Source organism: Aquarana catesbeiana, linkage group LG12 (assembly GCF_042186555.1).
Source record: "Aquarana catesbeiana isolate 2022-GZ linkage group LG12, ASM4218655v1, whole genome shotgun sequence".
NCBI lineage: Eukaryota > Metazoa > Chordata > Amphibia > Anura > Ranidae > Aquarana > Aquarana catesbeiana.
In genome coordinates, this window is record NC_133335.1 from 79,768,959 (window position 1) to 79,790,271 (window position 21,313).

The 21,313-nt window shown below is 39.0% G+C and overlaps 1 protein-coding gene across 1 annotated transcript in view; it reads right to left on the bottom strand.

Moving 5' to 3' along the window:
* Window positions 1-3,168, bottom strand: part of LOC141114441 (proton channel OTOP2-like) — a 35,875-nt gene extending 32,707 nt beyond the window's left edge. The window contains exon 1 of the mRNA XM_073608115.1: window positions 3,151-3,168. The gene's annotated coding sequence lies outside the window, so the exon portion shown is untranslated. The remainder of the gene's footprint in view (window positions 1-3,150) is intronic.
* Window positions 3,169-21,313: the final 18,145 nt, after the last annotated feature.

A 21,313-nucleotide genomic window follows, 5' to 3' on the forward strand; every position in this document is an offset into this window, starting at 1 on the left:
TTATTCCATATGTATGGAGTGTTCGCTTTTCCATGCATCAGCCACTAAAGCCTCGTACACACGATCAGATTGTTGGCAGACAAAGCACTACACTTTTGCCCGAAGGGCGTGTGCCATGAACTTGTCTTGCATACAGTCAAATTGTGGGCCAATAAGAGTAGAAACTGCCCCGGTGGCAGTGGGGGTAGACAATGGAGGGGGGGGATTTACTAAAACTGGAAAGTGCAAAATCTGGTGCAGCTCTGCATAGAAACCATAGAAATCAGATTCCATGTTTTAATGTCAAAGCTTAATTGAACAAGCTGAAGTTACAAGCTGATTGGCTTCCATGCACAGCTGCATCAGGTTGAGAGCTCCAGTTTTAGTAAATCTCCCCCAATGTCTCAGTCCTGGTGGTGAGTGCAAGTAAAAAAATTATGTAGCGCCTGTGGTCAGTGAGCTGGAGGATTATTGTAGGATTATTATATTGTTGGTGTCAACGGGAGGAATAGTGTCCAATTGTTTATATCAGTGGAAGGGAAAATGGAATGACCCATAGTTGGAGTCAGTGGAGGGAATAATGCCCCATCATTGGTCTCAGTGGAAGGGAAAATACCACATTCTTGGTGTCAGTGGGAGGAATAGTTTCCCACCGTTTTTGTCAGTGGAGAAAATAGTGCCTCATTGTTGGTGTCAGTGGGAGGAATTATGCCTTGTACTAATGGTGGTAGTGCCCCAAGAGCCAGTTAAAGGCAAGCATAGGGCAGCAGATCGGAAACCACTGTACTGTACCGGGACAATTAAAAAACAGGTTTGGAGAGTTCAGTTCTGAATGAAAGGACTTTGAGTACCTCTGTGATGCAGTGAATTCTGAATAAATTTATGTATTAAAAAATACATAAAAGCTAGCCTCCAAAAGGATTTTAAATTAATTTTACATGGCCGTTACACTCTCTAATTCATCTGTACTTTGATTATCAAAATTCAAATCTTATAAATGAGTTGCTTTTAGGAACCAACTTTGAACATTGCAGAAGGCTGGTTAAGAAGTAAATTGGCCAGTTAGGGCATTCATGTTTTAACTGGCCAGAAATGTGCTTTCATAAAATCATCTAGTATTCAGATTCAGTTCAATATGCAATTGGCAATGAATGAACACTAAGTAACCAGAATGAGTGTAAAAGTAGATCTTTTCATTTATGAGTGTAACTTAGATGGCTTCTGTTGTGCAGTTGATGATTGCTCAGCTGCTCCAGTACAGAATACCTGGTGCCACCAGACAAATATACAATGAGATCTGCTAGTGTATGACTGGACTTACCCTTACTAAGGACAATTTTGCAGAGATTAAAAATTTTTCATCTTACCTGTTACACTTTAATTGGACTTTCCTTAAATGTATATATGGTTTTATAGTCTCTTGTTCTTGCCTCTATACAGTTCTTAAAATCAGTTCCACAGCCTGTAATTTTTTGAGCTATGATTTCTGGTTGTATAATTTGAAAGTCTGGATTCTTCTGGACCTGGATTTCCTTTGTGTACAGGTCTCACTTTAATTAATCCCGCTTCTGATTAATCTGTGCAATAGTTCTAGTTGTTCATGAGGAATAATTGTCTGCTTTCTTCTGGTATCCAAATTCTGAGGTTTACCGGTTATAAAATTTGAAGACCTCGCAATCCAAACTTGCTTTTCTGATCAGTGGATGAAGTCCTTGTTGATGTGGATTTTGAAATTCCAGAAACAACCCTCTGCTTTATATTGATTATCTACCTGAGACTTATAACCTGAATGTGTGTATCAGGATATCTATTTATACAGAGTCACTCTGTAATGCTTGTTGTCTGTGGATCCATTTACAGAGATGAGGTTCCTCTTTTTGAAGATTTATGCCGTGTTTTGTGACTGATTTATACATTGTGATAATATGATATTATAAACTTTTCACTCTGAACTAGATTGAATTTGAAGTGAATTAGATGATTTAGAGTTGCTTATATAACAAGGGCTAAGAGAAAATACTTTGCTGCCTTAAGATAAAAGGATAAGAACATCTGCTCCCACGGTAGGCAGTTAATTATTCACTAAACTTTTTGTTACTGTTGTATGCATTTTCATTGTGTTTTGTTGTATGCATAAAAACCTAAAAATTATGCAGTGGTAAAGACACTGTCAATTTTTCCCATCATTTAAGCTGAGCATTTAAGGATAAAGATTTTTGCATGTTCAGGCATGCATTTAATAACCACTCCATGTATAATACATAAGCACACCTGTAGACTGTTGACTGTCCGGAAATGGAATAGCTAGTGATCAAATGGGTTGGAATTCTCTACTGACAAAGCAGAGAGAAAATTGCCTCGTATTGCCCATAAGGGCCCGTTCACACCAGTGTGTTTAAAAACAAATTTGCTTTATGTTACAACATTTTTAACATGCTGTTTAATTTAATGCAAGGCAATATGCATTTTATACACACTTTAAATGCCTTTTCCTCTTTTTTTCCAATTTGCTCCTTAACACATGAAATCATAGGCATGTGACTCAAATCAGAATTGACTGTGTTCTCAACATGTTACCATTGACTATAATAAAATGCACATATTTTAACAACAGCACAAAAGATGTGGCAAGCATAGTTACATAGTAGGTGAGGTCGAAAAAAGACACAAGTCCATCAAGTCCAACCTATGTGTGTGATTATATGTCAGTATTACTTTGTATATCCCTGTATGTTGTGGTCATTCAGGTGCTTATCTAATAGTTTCTTGAAACTATCGATGCCCCCTGCTGAGACCACCGCCTGTGGAAGGGAATTCCACATCCTTGCCGCTGTTACAGTAAAGAACCCTCTACGTAGTTTAAGGTTAAACCTCTTTTCTTCTAATTTTAATGCGTTGCCACGAGTCTTGTTAGACTCCCTTCCTCGAAAAAGTTTTATCCCTATTGTGGGGTCACCAGTATGGTATTTGTATATTGAAATCATATCCCCTCTCAAGCGTATCTTCTCCAGAGAGAATAAGTTCAGTGCTCACAACCTTTCCTCATAACTAATATCCTCCAGACCCTTTATTAGCTTTGTTGCCCTTTCTTTGTACTCGCTCCATTTCCAGTACATCCTTCCTGAGGATTGGTGCCCAGAACTGGACAGCATACGCTAGGTGCGGCCGGACCAGAGTCTTGTAGAGTGGAAGAATTATAGTTTTATCTCTGGAATTAATTCCCTTTTTAATGCATGCCAATATTCTGTTTGCTTTGTTAGCAGCAGCTTGGCATTGCATGCCATTGCTGAGCCTATCATCTACTAGGACCCCCAGGTCCTTTTCCATCCTAGTTCCCCCCAGATGTTCTCCCCCCTGTGTATAGATTGCAATCATATTTTTGCCACCCAAATGCATTATTTTACAATTTTTTAAATTGAACCTCATTTGCCATGTAGTTGCCCACCCCATTAATTTGTTCAGATCTTTTTGCAAGGTTTCCATTTCCACATCCAGCGGAGAAGTTATTGCCCTGCTTAGCTTAGTATCATTGGCAAATACAGAGATTGAACTGTTTGCCCCATCCTCCAGGTCATTTATGAACAAATTAAACAGGATTGGTCCCAGCACAGAACCCTGGGGGACCCCACTACCCACCCCTTACTATTTTGAGTACTCCCCATTTATCATCACCCTCTGAACTCGCCCTTGTAGCCAGTTTTCAATCCATGTACTCACCCTATGGTGCACGCCAATGGACCTTATTTTGTACAGTAAACGTTATGGGGAACTGTGTCAAATGCTTTTGCAAAATCCAAATACACCACGTCTATGGGCCTTCCTTTATCTAGATGGCAACTCACCTCCTCATAGAAGGTTAATAGATTGGTTTGGCAAGAACGATTCTTCATGAATCCTTGCTGATTACTGCTAATGATACCGTTCTCATTACTAAAATCTTGTATATAGTCCCTTATCATCCCATGCAAGAGTTTACATACTATTGATGTTAGGCTAACTGGCCTGTAATTCCCAGGGATGTATTTTTGGCCCTTTTTAAATATTGGTGTTACATTGACTTTTCTCTAATCAGCTGGTACCATTCCAGTCAGTAGACTATCAGTAAAAATTAGGAACAATGGTCTGTCAATTACTTGACTGAGTTCCCTAAATACCCTTGGATGCATGCCATCTGGTCCCGGTGATTTATTAATGTTAAGTTTCCCAAGTCTAATTTTAATTCTGTCCTCTGTTAACCATGAGGGAGTTTTGGTTACTGAAGCCCCTCAATTCCCTTGTGAAGACTGAGGAGAAGAATAAATTCAATACCTTCGCCATCTCCCCATCCTTTGTAACCAGATGTCCTTCCTCATTCTTTATGGGGCCAATATGGTCTGTCCTCCCTTTTTGACTGTTTACATACTTAAAGAATTTCTTGGGATTTTTTTTGCTCTCCTCCGCTATGTGTCTTTCATGTTCTATCTTAGCCGTCCCCCTTACAATTCTTGTTGCAATCTTTATAAAGTCTAAATGCTGATCCCTCAACCTAGTATTTTTTGAAGGCTTTATCCTTTGCTTTTATATGCATTTTTACATTGGAGTTAAGCCATCCAGGACTTTTGTTCGCTCTTTTAAATTTATTACCCAATGGGATGCATTGGCTAATGTCCTTATTTAATATGCTCTTAAAGCAAAAGCAAATCCTCCGTGTTCTTTGTTCCTAAGATTTTATCCCAATTTATGCCTTCTAGCAAGGTTTGTAATCTAGGGAAGTTGGCTCTTTTGAAATTCAGTGCCTTTGTATTCCCCTTATGTTTCCTATTTGTGTGATTTATACTGAAGCCAATTGACCTGTGATTGCTGTTACCTAAATTGCCCCGTATTTCCACATCCATGATCAGGTCTTTATTGTTGGTAATCAGTAGATCCAGTAACGCTTTATTTCTAGTTGGTGTATCTACCATCTGACCCATAAAATTGTCCTGCAAGACATTTAGGAACTGGCGAGCCTTAGATAAATGCGTGGTTCCCCGCCGCGCAGTCTATGTCTAGATAATTAAAATCCCCCATTATGATAACACTTCCCATCCTTGCTGCTTATCCAAATTGTGATAGGAGATCTGTTTCCCCTTCCTCCCTCAGGTTAGGGGACCTATAGCATACTCCCAGTATTATTTTCCCCTTAGCTTCATCCCTTTGGAGCTCTACCTATAAGGATTCCACCTCCTCTCTAGCTCCCTTAGTGATGTCATCACTCACATTAACTTGTACATTACATATTCTTGATATATAGGCACATCCCTCCCCCTATTTTACCCTCTCTATCCTTGCGATAAAGGGTATACCCTTGAATGGTTGCCAGCCAATCATGAGAGCTGTTGAACCAGGTCTCTGAAATTCCCACAAAATCCAAATCCTCCCGTTCAACAGTATCTCTAGTTCACCCATCTTGTCCGCCAGGCTCCTGGCATTGGTGAACATGCCACGTAGATTAGACTGGTCGCATATTATCCTCTTATTGGGTGTTCCAAGATTGCAGTCTCCACTTGAATTCATCCCAAAGGGGTTCTATCGGGTTGAGGTCAGGCTTGACCTTGTGCAGGCCAGTCAAGTTCCTCCACCCCAAACTCACTCATCCGTGTCTTTAAGGACCTTGCTTTGTGCACTGGTCCAAATCATTTGGTGGAGGGGGAATTATGGTATGGGGCTGTTTTTCAGGGGTTGGGCTTGGCCTCCACTGAAGGGAACTCTTAAGGCATCAGCATACCAAAACATTTTGGACAATTTGTGAGAACAGGGGATCGCCCCTTCCTGTTCTAACATGACTGCGCACCAGTACACAAACAAGGTCAATAAAGACATGGATAAACGAGTTTGGGGTGGAAGAACTTGACTGGCCTGCACCAAGTCCTGACCTCAACCCAATAGAACACCTTTGGGATGAATTAGAGCGGAGACTGCAAGCAAGACCTTCTCGTCCAACATCAGTGCCTGACCTCACAAATGCGCTTCTGGAAGAATGATCAAAGAAGATTAAAATTGGCATCACCTGTGTGTACTGGGCTCTTGTCACCATGACAGAAAGTGAGAAGAACCCCTCAGGGGTTCCTATTCTTTTTCTATCATATCCCAAGCTAATAATAAAATATTTGGCTGGACTTCCACTTAAAACATGAATAGCCAACTACCAACTAGGCTAAAATGGCAATTTGTTATCTACATGGTCTATATAGAGCATTTCTGGGGAAAACAAGGGACATGATGGCTTGTTCACAAGTCTATCAGTTGCTCTGTCCCTTTGTTGTCATGCTTTTTGGAAAAACTATGGGTGAGCAGTAGACGGATGGCCAGGACAGTAGGAAACTAAGGAGAACATTAGCAGTATGAGCTGATCCTGTCATTAGTCACACAAATGAACTAAACATACGTCATAATTTGACATTTTTAAGATAATGGTTGCTGACAGGTTCAGTGTGTATAGCAAATATCTATTTTCTATAAATTCTATACATTTTTTCATAGTGTTTTACTCTGTTATCTGTCATTTTCCTAGCCTGTTCTTTGACACAAAACGTCATGGGAGAGGAAAGGAGCAGAGAACAGCTATGTGTATCTAGCTATAAATTCTCTGCCCAACAACTGATTATCATTTCAAGCTATATTTTTTATTCTATTCAATGAATGATGCGACCTTATGTTACCAATGCACCTAGACTATCTGCTTCAAAGTCATAAAACAACCATCTATTATTATTAACGTAAATAGCCATGACAAGCAATTGACATAAGTAAACTTAGATAGTATTAATACTAACAAATAGATATTAGTGAATATATCCACGTAGTAGATGATTTGACATGCATGGGACTGATTTGCAGCCATGAAAATTCACTCATAATGTGGAGTCTGGTAATATTATAATCTTCCATGGTATTCCACTTATTTAACGTATTCTTCTTTTGCATTTTCTTTGCCCCTCAGCCAGAGCCACTGCACAGATAAACTGTATGTTCTTCAGCCCAGCTGATGGGCACCAGGCTTGGTGCAGACAATACAAGGGCATTATTTGTATGTAATTTACCTTTGTTCACCACAGCACAAGTAGAGTGAAAAAAAAGACCAACCTCAGGCGTTTTTAAAAAAATAGATTTAAATTTAAATTCTTACCATTTTTTTAAAAAAAGGTAGTAGATCAACTTGGTCTTCCACTTTCATTTTTGCGGCTTATGTCTCTTCTGCAAAAAAAAAAAAAATCTTTAGGTATTACATTTGGGGGGAGCAATGATTCTTCACAATTGTATTGTATTACTTTATTACTGTAGTAATACCTGTGTCGTAGGATTCTGGGAGATTCCCATGTTCCACTTAAATGTAACCACAAGGGTTCCTGATTATCCAAAGAAAGAAGGACACACACTAATGACAAGGACCCCCCGTTGAATTAACCAATAATCTATGGTAATGTAAGTAATGGACCTTGCAGAATCCAATGGGCTGTTTATTAGCACCTAAATCCAAGTAACAACTTAACCAATTCATAAGGACAGAGCAATTACACAAAAGTGGCTATCCTCATCTGCACCAAATCCTTGGAAACCAGTGATTTTGAGTAGGGTGTTAATTTTCAGAGTATCCTTTTGATTTACCTGGCCAAAGGATACCATTTTACCAGCTGTTAGTTATATAGCAAGGGTAAACATGCTTGCAAAACTTCATCTGTGGGTATACAAACCTGGGTCCTGAACTGATATCTTAGGGAGAAGACTACATGTCATATTTTCTCCTTTTAAGGTAAATACTAAAAGAAAAATAAACTGAAGAAACTGGAAATAATGGAGTTTTAGAGTTATGACTTTGCTTCCTTATGGATTCCATTGAGATGTGTGGTATTGGGGTGATTAGGTGGCAGATGCATTTTCCAATTAGTTATGCCAGTCCTACCTACATTTTAGGACATGACCACCCACGTTTATTAAACAGAACAGAACAGTTCACATAGAAATCAGTTGTCCATGCAGGGGTTTCCACCATCAACATGAAAAGCCAACTGAAAGTACCAAGCTACATGGCTTCTTTGTCGGCAGGACCGCTGCTTTTCTTATCAGTCCCTCTGATGATGTTGCCCAGCTTTCCTGGTTTATTTGTCTCATTCAGGCTTTAGTTGCAGACACCCCGATAGGAGCCCACCTGACTCCTGGGATGAGACCTCCTGAATCCTGGCTGCTGGCTGGGCACCTCTGACCCCTAGTTGAGACCTCCTGTCTCCAATATGGGAACTGTCTTCAAAATGGGAGCCCTGAGCTATTCTCAGGCTTGAGTATATAACGATCCTGCACACCTGTATACTCACACAGGTTGCAGGCATTTAGTAAAATCCAGACACAGGGTTGAAGGTTCTGTCCCACCCAAAACACCCTGGAACTTTCAAGGTCCAGGCTCCAATCCAGGTTTACAGAATCCAGAGACAGCCCAAAACACAGCTTTCTCTGCTTGGAAACAATAAACTGGAACCTCTCATTAAGCTATAATATGAAAACTATGTCATTTTCTCCTACATTTTCACAGTGGCAGGGCCTTGCATTGTCACAGCTGATTTGTACATTCATCTTTCAGATTGAAATCGTAAGTGATTTTGTCAGTAAGTAGTTATACAATCTAGCTGTTTAATTGTGGTACAGTGTTCTTCCTTGTTAAAATATCGGCTAACATCTTTAATATCTAAACCTTTATATCTCAGCACATACAGACTATTTCAGAAACCTTTTTTATGCAGCCTGTAACATGCCATTTTCTCCTGTGTTTCATATTTTTGGAAAAAGATGCACTAGAAAGTTATACTCTAATAACTTAAAGCGAAGTTCCAGGCCCCCCCCCCCCCCCAAAAAAAAAAAAGAAAAATCAGCAGCTAACTTTTAGTATAAGTATAACTGACTTATAGTATAAGGACACTTACCTACCCCTAGATTCAGCAATATCCTCACCCGAACCAATTTTTCAGTCGGCTTCGGGTGCAGGCACAGGTGTCTGAAGTAAGGGTAGCAGGAAGTGAAGACTCACGGCTTCACATCCGGTTTCCTACTGCACATCCTTGTGAATGGTCCTGTAGTCTCCTGTGACCTGTGATGTGTCCCAGAAGACTGCAGGGAATGGAGGGGGGCTGATCTGAGCCCGAAGTGGGAGTGGGTACCTGTCAAAACCAGGTACCCACTCCCCCCCAAAATGGCTAAATGTGGCAGCAAAGGGGGAAATGGTGCAAACAAGTGGAACGTCCCCTTTTATTGGAGCTGTGCTTTAACATGAGTTGATAGAACTCTTCTTTTTTTTTTTTTTAGTTTTGGATAGCGAGTGGAAGTGTTAAAAAAATCTATTAGGTTTTTATTGCTGTCTGCATCTCTTCTGGGGAGGTGCATCTAAACTGTTTCTTTTGGTGACCATTGTTACAAGCATAGAAAGTAATGGGAAAATCAAACATTTTACAGTTGTCAGTGTCACCAGAACAGGAAAGGAGGCAAATTTCCAATATTGAAACCTTTAAGCGCTAACAGAGTTTCCCTCACTTTCTATTGCCATGAAAAATTACATTGGTTTTAACCCTTCCCTATCCAAAACTAAAGCAAAAGTTTTGGCTTTACATATACTTTAAAATAAATAATAAAGCACTAAGTTAAGCAGGGCTAAGAAGGGCTGACTTGCCACTTCTGCTGATGCATTGTTGGGTTTGTGCAAGTTCTACTATATCATAGCTTCTTGACTTAAAAAAAAAAAAAAAAAAACTATAAAAACTAGTATACATTATTTTTTTATTGTGTTATAAAACTTACTATTTATATTATTATTTCTAATGCTTAAAAAATGTATGATTCATTTTTTTTATCATGCTTATTATAAATCTTAATACTTTATAATGCATATTAAAAAGGGAGTTCCGTTCATTGCCCTATAATGTAATACTGTCATAATCATATGACACTGTCAGGTAACAGTATGGTAATCTTTCACTGTTAATCCTCTTCAAACATTTTTTGCAAGGTACAGAACAGTCATTTGTGCTTCTCCTTAATAATTCATATTTCATTTTACGTAATCTAAAATTAGAATCCTTCATCACCAACTTTTCAATTATATCTATTTATACCGTGTACAAGTTACCACACTGCATAATGAGATGAGAGAAAAGCGCATTGTTAGTGCATGTATATCGACTGTACAGAACTGAAAAAAAAACGTCAACGGACTCTTTTCTAGACTGTCTGCCTAGAGAGGTCATATCTTTGTTGTGTCTCCAGTGATATACCCACTTTAAACTGGAGAGCCTATACAGTGGCAGCAATGTTCCCTTATAAGTGATGTGTGTTATGCAAATTACATACGTTTGTGGCAAAATTTTCGGCTAGTGTGGCCCGGTTTTGACAGCCCATTCATTCATTTCCAATGTGCAGATATGCAGGTTTGTGCAGCACTGATCAAATGACACACTGCAGATGTTTCAAAGGATTATCATCATGGTGTAAGAAGAAATAGGAAGGAGAGTCAAAGTAAACTTTTGAATTATATTGTGATTCTAATTCCAAAAGGGTCTCAAAACCAGACAAGATCAAAAAATATAGTGCAAATCTCACCTAGCATCTGCAACACCTCTGGGGAGTAGAAGGATAGATCACATGTAATTTAGAAGGTGTACAATACCATCTGGTAACAATTTTGTACCCAGATTCCCAATACAGATTACATATAGATGATTTGTAGGACAATGTAAGTATTTTTGAACATTCAGCGAGGCAAGGTAATTTGGAGATTTCTCTTCCACTGTTGCAAAGAAGGCAGTGGTCTCTGTGCAGCTTCTTGCAAGAGTAGTTGGTATGCCCATGATAATACCTGAAAAAATGGACCAGAACTTTGACATTCATGTTGAAATGGCATCAAATTCCTAGCAAGGAGGCTAGCCTCGCTAGCCTCAGGTAAGTAAACAAGTAAACAGTAAGTTGCAGGACATTTGAGATGGCATAAGCCATATACCTTTCAGATAAGTAAAGAAGGGCCTCATGTCTATTTCGGTGACAAAGTGTGTCAAAAGGATGCATCCTCCTGGCCAGGTGGGAAGTTGGGATTTCCCAATAATGGGAATAGAGGGATGAGGAAGAGAGGTACTATGGTTATAGAACAGCTTGATACAGATTTGCCAAGTAGCTGCTATGGTTGGATGTATGGCCAAAGCTGAAGCTGAAGAGGGAAGTGTCAGGCTCCTTTGAAGTACCTTTAATTGTGTAAAGCTGGCCATAGATTGTTACATAGTTACATAGTTAGTCGGGTTGAAAAAAAGACACAAGTCCATATAGTTCAACCATAATAAATAAATAAATAAATAAATAAATAAAATAAAAAATATCATACAATCCCCTATACCCAATCCTATACCCATAGTTGATCCAGAGGAAGGTGGAAAAAAACCCAAAAAAGCAGGATCCAATTTGCTACAGCAGGGGAAAAAATTCCTTCCTGATCCCAGAGAGGCAATCGGATTTTCCCTGGATCAGCTTAACCTATAAATGTTAGTACACAGTTATATTATAAACATTTAGAAAAGAATGCAGGCCTTTCTTAAAGCAATATACTAAGCTGGCCAGAACCACCTCTGGAGGGAGTCTACTTCACATTTCCACAGCTCTTACTGTGAAGAAACCTTTCCATATTTGGAGATGAAATCTCTTTTCCTCTAGACTGTAAAATAACTCAACACCAATTTCATTATATGGACCCCTTATATATTTATACATAGTGATCATATCCCCCTTAATCTCCTCTTCTCAAGAGTGAATAAATTCAGCTCCTCTACACTTTCCTCATAGCTGAGCTCCTCCTTGCCTCTTATCAGTTTGGTTGCCCTTCTCTGCACTTTCTCTAATTCCCCGATATCTTTTTTGAGAACTGGTGCCCAAAACTGAACTGCATATTCCAGATGAGGTCTTACTAATGATTTGTACTGGGGCAAAATGATATCTCTCTCTCTGGAGTCCATACCTTTATTAATATAAGAAAGGACTTTGCTCGCTTTGGAAACTGCAGCTTGGCATTGCATGCTATTATTGAGCTTATGATCTACTAAAACCCCCAGATCCTTCTCCACTATGGATTCCCCAGTTGTACTCCCCCTAGTATATGTGATGCATGCATATTCTTAGGCTCCAAGTGCATAACTTTACATTTATCAACATTAAACCTCATCTGCCACATAGTCGCCCAATTAGGCAGTGCATTGAGGTTGGCTTGTAAATTGGAGACATTCTGTAAGGACGTTATTCCACTGCATAGCTTAGTGTCATCTGCAAAGACAGAAATGTTACTTTTAATCCCAGACCCAATATCATACATAGTTACATAGTTACATAGTAGATGAGGTCGAAAAAAGACACAAGTCCATCAAGTCCAACCTATGTGTGTGCATATGTGTCAGTATTACATTGTATATCCCTGTATGTTGCGGTCATTCAGGTGATTATCTAATAGTTTCTATTAGAGGTGAGACCACCGCCTGTGGAAGGGAATTCCACATCCTTGCCGCTCTTACAGTAAAGAACCCTCTACGTAGTTTAAGGTTAAACCTCTTTTCTTCTAATTTTAATGCGTTGCCACGAGTCTTGTTAGACTCCCTTCCTCGAAAAAGTTTTATCCCTATTGTGGGGTCACCAGTACAGTATTTGTAAATTGAAATCATATCCCCTCTCAAGCGTCTCTTCTCCAGAGAGAATAAGTTCAGTGCTTGCAACCTTTCCTCATAACTAAGATCCTCCAGACCCTTTATTAGCTTTGTTGCCCTTCTTTGTACTCGCTCCATTTCCAGTACATCCTTCCTGAAGACTGGTGCCCAGAACTGGACAGCATACTCCAGCTGCGGCCGGACCAGAGCCTTGTAGAGTGGGAGAATTATCGTTTTATCTCTTGCGTTGATCCCCCTTTTATTGCATGCCAATATTCTGTTTGCTTTATTAGCAGCAGCTTGGCATTGCATGCCATTGCTGAGCCTATCATCTACTAGGACCCCCAGGTCCTTTTCCATCCTAGATTCCCCCAGAGGTTCTCCCCCCAGTGTATAGATTGCATTCATATTTTTGCCACCCAAATGCATTATTTTACATTTTTCTACATTGAACCTCATTTAACATGTAATCGCCCACCCCATTAATTTGTTCAGGTCTTTTTGCAAGGTTTCCACATCCTGCGGAGAAGTTATTGCTCTGCTTAGCTTAGTATCGTCTGCAAATACAGAGATTGAACTGTTTATCCCATCCTCCAGGTCGTTTATAACCAAATTAAATAGGATTGATCCCAGCACAGAACCCTGGGGAACCCCACTACCCACCCCTGACCATTCTGAGTACTCCCCATTTATCACCACCCTCTGAACTCGCCCTTGTAGCCAGTTTTCAATCCATGTACTCACCCTATGGTCCATGCCGACCGACCTTATTTTGTACAATAAACGTTTATGGGGAACTGTGTCAAATGCTTTTGCAAAATCCAGATACACCACATCTACGGGCCTTCCTTTATCTAGATGGCAACTCACCTCCTCATAGAAGGTTAATAGATTGGTTTGGCAAGAACGATTCTTCATGACTCCATGCTGATTACTGCTAATGATATCGTTCTTATTACTAATCGTACTATCGTACTAATTACTATAAATGATATCACTAATATCATTTATAAAGATATTAAAAGGTAAGGGTCCCAGTACTGAACCTTGGGGTACACCACTGATAACCTTAGACCATTCAAAGTAAGAATCATTAACCACTACTCTGAATTCTGTCTTTTACCCAGTTTTCCATCCATTTACAAACTGATATTTCCAAGCCTGTAGACTTTACCGTACACATGAGCCGTGTGTGGGGAGCTGTGTCAAATGCTTTTGCAAAATCTAAGTATACCACGTCCACAGTCACCCCTCTGTCCAAGGTTTTAGATGTTATTTTTTTTTTTGATCAGTCAGCCCACTGATTAAAAAAATGAACAAATTCCCCCATCCACAAATTCAAGGTGGATGAAGAAATCCTCCCTGCTGTGCAATTGTATTCTGACAGCAGGACTCCCCTGCTGTCAGAATACACTGATCAGTGCTGAAACCCATTGTTTAAAACAGGAATTATAGTTCCACTGTTTGACCCTCAAAAGGTGCACTTCTGTGTGATATAATCTTTCCTTTGGGCAGGGACATTCCCTCTAATGTCTCGGGTCTTCATAATATGTTGTGTTAAAGATCTAGGAGTTCAAGGTCCAGATAAATGTAATCTAAATTACTTGTACTGATTTAAAGAGCAGGATAGAAGTTGGCTCTGTTTGGAAGAGATACAGATGGGGTAGAAGATTCATCATTGATTAATGTCATTGCATCTGCCCATCTGAGAAAGATGTTCTGATGACCAAGGGACAAAGTCTTTCCAAAATGAGGAGAGAAGTGGAATGAAGATAAGTGGGTAAAGTTGTGTCAGGTTGTTAGGTAATTGTATGCCCAAGTACCTAATATGGGATTGTGCCCATTTAAAGGAGAAAGATTGACTGCCTCTGATTTTTGATAGTTTATGTGAAAATTAAAATGTTCCCGTACATAAAAAATTCCTGCAGAAACTTCTGGATGACTCAAAAAAAAAAAAAGAAGTCACCTGCGTATGCTGAATCTTTATGTTGGCATTGTCCTACAGTGATTCCAGAAATGTCCCCATTCCCCCATATAGGTCTCAGGAAAGTTTCCAAAGTCAAAATAATGATGAAGAGCACAAAAAGGCAACCCTGCTGGGTGCCATTTGAGGTGTGGAAAGGTGTAAATAAGGTCGAAGTGGAATATAAGGCAGTGATCCAAATTCATATATGGGGACCGAGACCTAAAAATTTTAGTGTATGTTGAATGAACATCTAGTCAACCCTGTTGAAAGCCTTTTCTGCATCTGTTGGTAATATAAAGACATGTCTAGGGATGATATTGATTGCCTGGATGGTACTATCATGTGCCCCACGCAAAGGCATAAATCCCCACCTGAGGTGGATTATCTTGGCAAGGTGGGAACCAGGCGGATTACTAGTATTTTAGCAAATAATTTAAGGTCAATGTTAAGAAGTGGGATTGGCCTATAACTCGTACATTGGGGACGGTTTTTCCATTCGTTAGGGATCATAGAGATGTGGGTTGAGAAAGCTTCTTGCTGCAGGGGTGAGTGCTAAAGAAAGAAATTGAAAGATTTTACAAAAAGGGGGCCAAAAGGACATTTTTTATAGAACAATAGGGTGAATCTGTTAGATCCTGGGGCTATTTTCATATTTGTATGTTTTATCGTTGAAGCAAACTCTGAGTTATCTGTGTTTCTAATGCCGCGTACACATGATCGGATTTTCGGACAACAAATGTTAGATGTGAGCTTGTTGGCAGAAAGTCCAACCGTGTGTATGCTCCATCGGACATTTGTTGTCGGACTTTCTGCCAACAAATGTTGGCTAGCAGGTTCTCAAATTTTCCACCAACAAATAAATGTTTGTTGTCGAATTGACTGATCGTGCGTACACAAGTCCGTCGCACAAAAGTCCACGTATGCTCAGAAACAGAAGCGGTCGGTCTTATAAACTAGCGTTCGTAATGGAGAATTAACATTCGTGAGGTGGCAAATTATGAAATCTCCAAATGCAGCACACAATTCTCTTCTTCTTTAATGGGATAATAATGAAGCTGCTTTGCTGGTGATACTGATGGAGTTATTGCAAATGATTTTTCAAAGGTTTTTTTTTTCAAGTGATATCAAGAAAAACACAAAAAGGAAAGTGCAAATCAACACTCACCAAACTTCTACTAACACGAAATTAGCAGAAGGAGCCCAAAGGGTGGCGCTAAAGAGCTGAAAAACCATGTAGTACGTCTAGTACGTCACTACGTTCGGAACATTTGTGTGACCGTCCGATCGTGTGTATGGGGCATAAGAGTTCTCGGGCTTCAGCATCTAGAGATGGGAGTCCCACATGAGAGGTAATCCTTTATTCTAGTACTATATAATTCAAGTTGGAACTGGTAAAAGGAAAGAGTCAAGTTGTAAAGTTTAGTATAACAATTTACTGTGAAGAACATGGATGCTGCTGTATTGACAGCATCCATGTTCTTCATGGACGTAGGCAGAAAACAGCGCCAACAGGTATTTGACTGGACTCTTGCTGGGTATACCCTTCTCTTCCCACAGTACTACACCCTTGGTTGCTGATGGACCCCCGCAGGCTGCGTTCTCCTCACAAGCTTCTAAAACAGTCCCTGTAGGCACATTGGACTGTTCCATTCCTACAAGTAGGACTCCTTGCACACACACTCTTGCTGCCATAGAACGCTTAGATGTGGACCTACATGGAGTAAAGGAGAACTAACCTTTCCACATGTGACAAATCTCCCACTAGCCACTCCTTCCCATGTGCTTATATGTGGGTCCTTGTGTCTACCCAGACTGGTTTTCACCTTTCAAAGCTCTGATGAATATATATATATTGTGTAAACCTTTTTTCTACAAAACTTAGTATGTTTTTATTTCCTACATATATGTATTTTATCACTTATGAATAAACTGCAGAATTTGATGCTAGTGTTTGATCACGCGCCTTCCACCCTTTCTTCCCACACCATCCTCTTCTGACCACCCCAGGTCAGTCTAGGCAGCGGGACACACCTGATCATCTTCTCCAGTCCGGTCATTACAACAATAGTACGTACCCATACCTACCACACCCTCATGAGCGCAGGAGTTTATCTTTTTCTTTTTCTTAGATTTACATTAAGTTACATGTGCCAGGAAGCAATGGGGGAGATTTACTAAAACTGGAGCACTCAGAATCTGGTGCAACTGCGCATGGCAGCCAATCAGCTTCTAACTTCATTTTGTTCAATTACGCTTTGACAACAAAACCTGGAAGGTGATTGGTTTCTACGCAGAGCTGCACCAGATTTTGCATTCTCCAGGTTTAGTAAATAAACCCCAATCTGTTGGATGCACTATGAGGTCTTTATAAAAAAAGATTGGGAAGACATATCAGGAATAAAGGAAAAATCTTGCGAGCCACAATAATCCAATGCCCAGTAGAAAACCAACTTGAATCAAAAAACCAAGCTGCAAACGCAGATCACATATTCATGGCCGTGCAGTAAAAATAGATAAAAAATTGCGCTGCACTTAGGTGTGTGTCATATGTGACTGTTCACCATAGTGATACCGTAAACAATAAAAATAAGAAATATCTCTAATTCCTCCTAAGTGTAATGTGCAATTAATTAGGTTATCTCAACATATAATATACCATGTGTACATAGAATAAATAAACAAACTAATCAAGTGAAAAAAACACACCTAATGGTGAATACTCTGCATAAAATAAATAAATAAATAAACAATGCAAATGTGCAATATTTGCAATGCTTCACACACAGTGTAACATGCAATACTTAAATACATTCATATGAGTGACCAGTGATTCTTAAATAAAGCAATGTAATCCTTAATAGTGAAAAATCATCCAGAAAAGACTTCATATAACAGTGTTCAGAAAAAATTCCCAAAAAGAGATTCTGTGCATAATGTGTTCAAATGGTACAATAAATGTCCGAATTATCCAACGTGCTGAGTCCAGGTGTCACAAAACATGCGGTGATGTGCCTCAGTGACCCCCCAAAGTGGTTGCGCTCACCTTAGAGCGTGTGACACAGTGTTCAGCTCTGGGGAGGGGCCAGGACAGACAGCACAGAGCTGGATTGTGAGAAACTGATACCCCGCAGCACGCCGATCAGCGATTTTAAACTTATATTGTATGGTGCACAGAAGCACCTGAATAATGTGAGTACCCCATTGTGGGGAGAGGGTATTTCTTCTTTTAATAAATATTGTTTGGCGGTATTACACTATATAGTCTTTTTATTTTCTGGTATGATGTCTATGGAGCCATAGAGAGCCCGATTGGAGGTCGCATCTTGCTAGCTACACAGAGCCCGGGGGTGGCTCCACAGCGTGATTTGACACAGCTGAACACTGTGTCACATGCTCTAAAGTGAGCGCAACCACTTTGGGGGGGTCACTGAGGCACATCACCGCATGTTTTGTGACACCCGGACTCAGCACGTTGGATAATTCGGACATTTATTGTACCTTTTGAACACATTATGCACAGAATCTCTTTTTGGGAATTTTTTCTGAACACTGTTATATGAAGTCTTTTCTGGATGATTTTTCACTATTAAGGATTACATTGCTTTATTTAAGAATCACTGGTCACTCATATGAATGTATTTAAGTATTGCATGTTACACTGTGTGTGAAGCATTGCAAATATTGCACATTTGCATTGTTTATTTATTTATTTATTTTATGCAGAGTATTCACCATTAGGTGTGTTTTTTTTCACTTGATTAGTTTGTTTATTTATTCTATGTACACATGGTATATTATATGTTGAGATAACCTAATTAATTGCACATTACACTTAGGAGGAATTAGAGATATTTCTTATTTTTATTGTTTACGGTATCACTATGGTGAACAGTCACATATGACACACACCTAAGCGCAGTGCAATTTTTTATCTATATAAAACATATCAGGGACTCTAATAATGCACAAGTGATCGTCTAATGTCTCCAGACATTTTTTTGAAACAGCATGGGAAAGATTTAACATCTTTTTATTTTCAGATTATTGATAGAATGCTTTTTGGATTAAACAGGGATGCTGTAAGAGCCAGTCATTTGTCTAACTAAGATTTTGGATCCTATTTATCATCTAGGCAATAGAATGCTGCAATGTCTTAATAATCATTGGGCATTATTCACAGAAAAAAGAAAATTAAATAAATTAATAAAGAAAATTATTGTATGTAAATTTCTATTATGTGTGCATTTCAGTATAAAAAGGGTTTAACTCATTTAATATACATTTAATATACAGATGCAGATGATATACATGCCGATGAAATTTGATCTTGGCTACCATGGGTTCTTACTTTTATACTTTCCAAGACATATTAATGGGTGTTGTGCAGTTCCTATTTAAGACTAAAGCCTCGTACACACGATTGGATTTTCCGACGGGAAATGTGTGATGAGAGGCTGTTGGCGGAAAATCCGACCGTGTGTATGCTCCATCGGACGACTGTTGTCTGATTTTCTGTAGACAAATGTTGGATCGCAGGTTTTAAAACTTTCCACGGACAAATGTTCTGTTGTCGGATTTTCCGAGCGTGTGTACACAAGTCCCTCGGACAAGAGTCCAAAGTACAAACATGCATCCTCGGAAGCAAGGACAAGCCAGAAGCAGTCGGTCTTGAAAACTCACGTTCATAATGGAGAATTAACATTTGTGACGTGGAAAATTATGAAATCTCCAAATGCAGCGCACATTCTCTTCTTCATAAATGGGATAATAATGAAGCTGCTTTGCTGGTGATACTGAAGGAGTTATTGAATACGAAGTTTTAAAGGCTTTTTTTTTTTCTAGTGATTTCAAGAATAATATTATTATGTTTTTTTTGGTTTTTTTTGTTTATTTGGGCAAGTTACCACAACTCCATTATCCCGTAGTTTTTAAGATCAAAGATACAACTGTTGGTGTCCCTTTTATATTGTATCTTTTTAATGTAAGTGCCTACTCCCAAACTGTCATTTGAAGTAAAACACATAGCCAAGTATTATTCTGCACAATTTTTTTATTGTGCATTAAAAAAAGAAAACAAATAAAATTAGACATGCTATCTGCCAATAGAACTTAACCAAAAATCTATAATAATTCTATGCATCCAAAAATATAGAAAATATACCAAATCAAATCATTATTCAACCAAAAAAATAATGTCAAAGCAATAACTCCAAGGCCAATAATAAATAACACGTTATCTCCTCCGATTCCGCAACATGACTGGTTGACGACGGCCGTTCAGAAATGAACTGAAAAGCGCAAAATTAAAAGTGCGGAATGAAAAGTGCGAAATGAAAACTATGAATCAACACTCACCAAACTTCTACTAACACGAAATTAGCAGAAGGAGCCCAAAGGGTGGTGCTAAAGAGCTGAAAAACAACGTAGTACGTCACTACGTTCGTATTTGTTGGCCAACAATTCCTTGCCGTCTGTATGCAAGACAAGTTTGGGCCAACGCCCTTCAGAAAAAAGTCCACAGTTTTGTTGGCCAACAATCCGATCGTGTGTACATGGCTTTACCTATACTTCAGAACACACATTTTATCATGGACTGGTTGTTTTTTAAATTTTTGCCAAGATTTTTTTTAATTTAATATGTAGATTAAAAGCTATGTTTTAGGCTACCCAGATGGATGTAGTGATTCAACTTTTTCTGAACTTTTGTTTGCGGTGGGGAAGGCACACGGACCACGCACGCCATTGGACAGCTGATGAATCCCAGGGAGAGGGATGAGCTGACCATTTAATATTATTTTTTACATTGTTTACTCTTTTTTTACAGGGTGCCTAGTGGATTTACTACTATTTTTAATACAGAATCAAGATAAAAGGTAGACTTTTCAGAGTACTATTCCCAATTAAAATTTCTAGATGTTCCCTAAAACATGGTTGAATATAAGTATTCAAAATATTGATATGTAATATGTAATATTTCATGTGTATGCAAAAATCTCGATACAGTGCACTTCAAAATAAACATATAACAATTTTAACACTTAACAACATAGCATGATAAATTAAACTCCATGTCCAAAATATCCAATAATTCCACCACCTTTGTGCAGACAGGATACTCTGAGGGCTTAATGAGGTTAGCATTCACTCTCCAGTATGTTTCTTCCCCAAACATAAATCGCTTTGAAGTAGGGTGGCTTCCACAACGCCTAAACTATATTCCCAACCAGACTCAGAGCTCTTTCCTTCAATTGTCCCCATTCATAGAAAATGCCAAGCAGATGAAAACTGCCGCATAGTGTAAAGCCATAATATGTTTTACAAAAAATATAAAATAGATAAGCCACTCACATAAGTAAGTACTCTCAATTGCACTGATATAAATTGCTTAGAAAATATACTGCACCATCAGACTGGATCAATGTAAACAGCCATGGAAACAACCCAAAAAGGATTAACAGAAAGGTGAGTGATGCAGCTACTCCTCCCAACCTGTTTCATCACAAGTCCCTCTTGTGATGCTATATTATGTCTCTTCTGCAATTAAAAACCACTTGCTCACAATTTTTTAAACTTTATTTTCACTTTAAGTCCCGACATTTGACAGTTAGAGTGGGGTGGGGTTTCATCCCTGGTAAAAAGGAATTTGACTTGGATGGAAGTCAAAGTCTGTGACTTCAGCTCTGTTGCTACCATA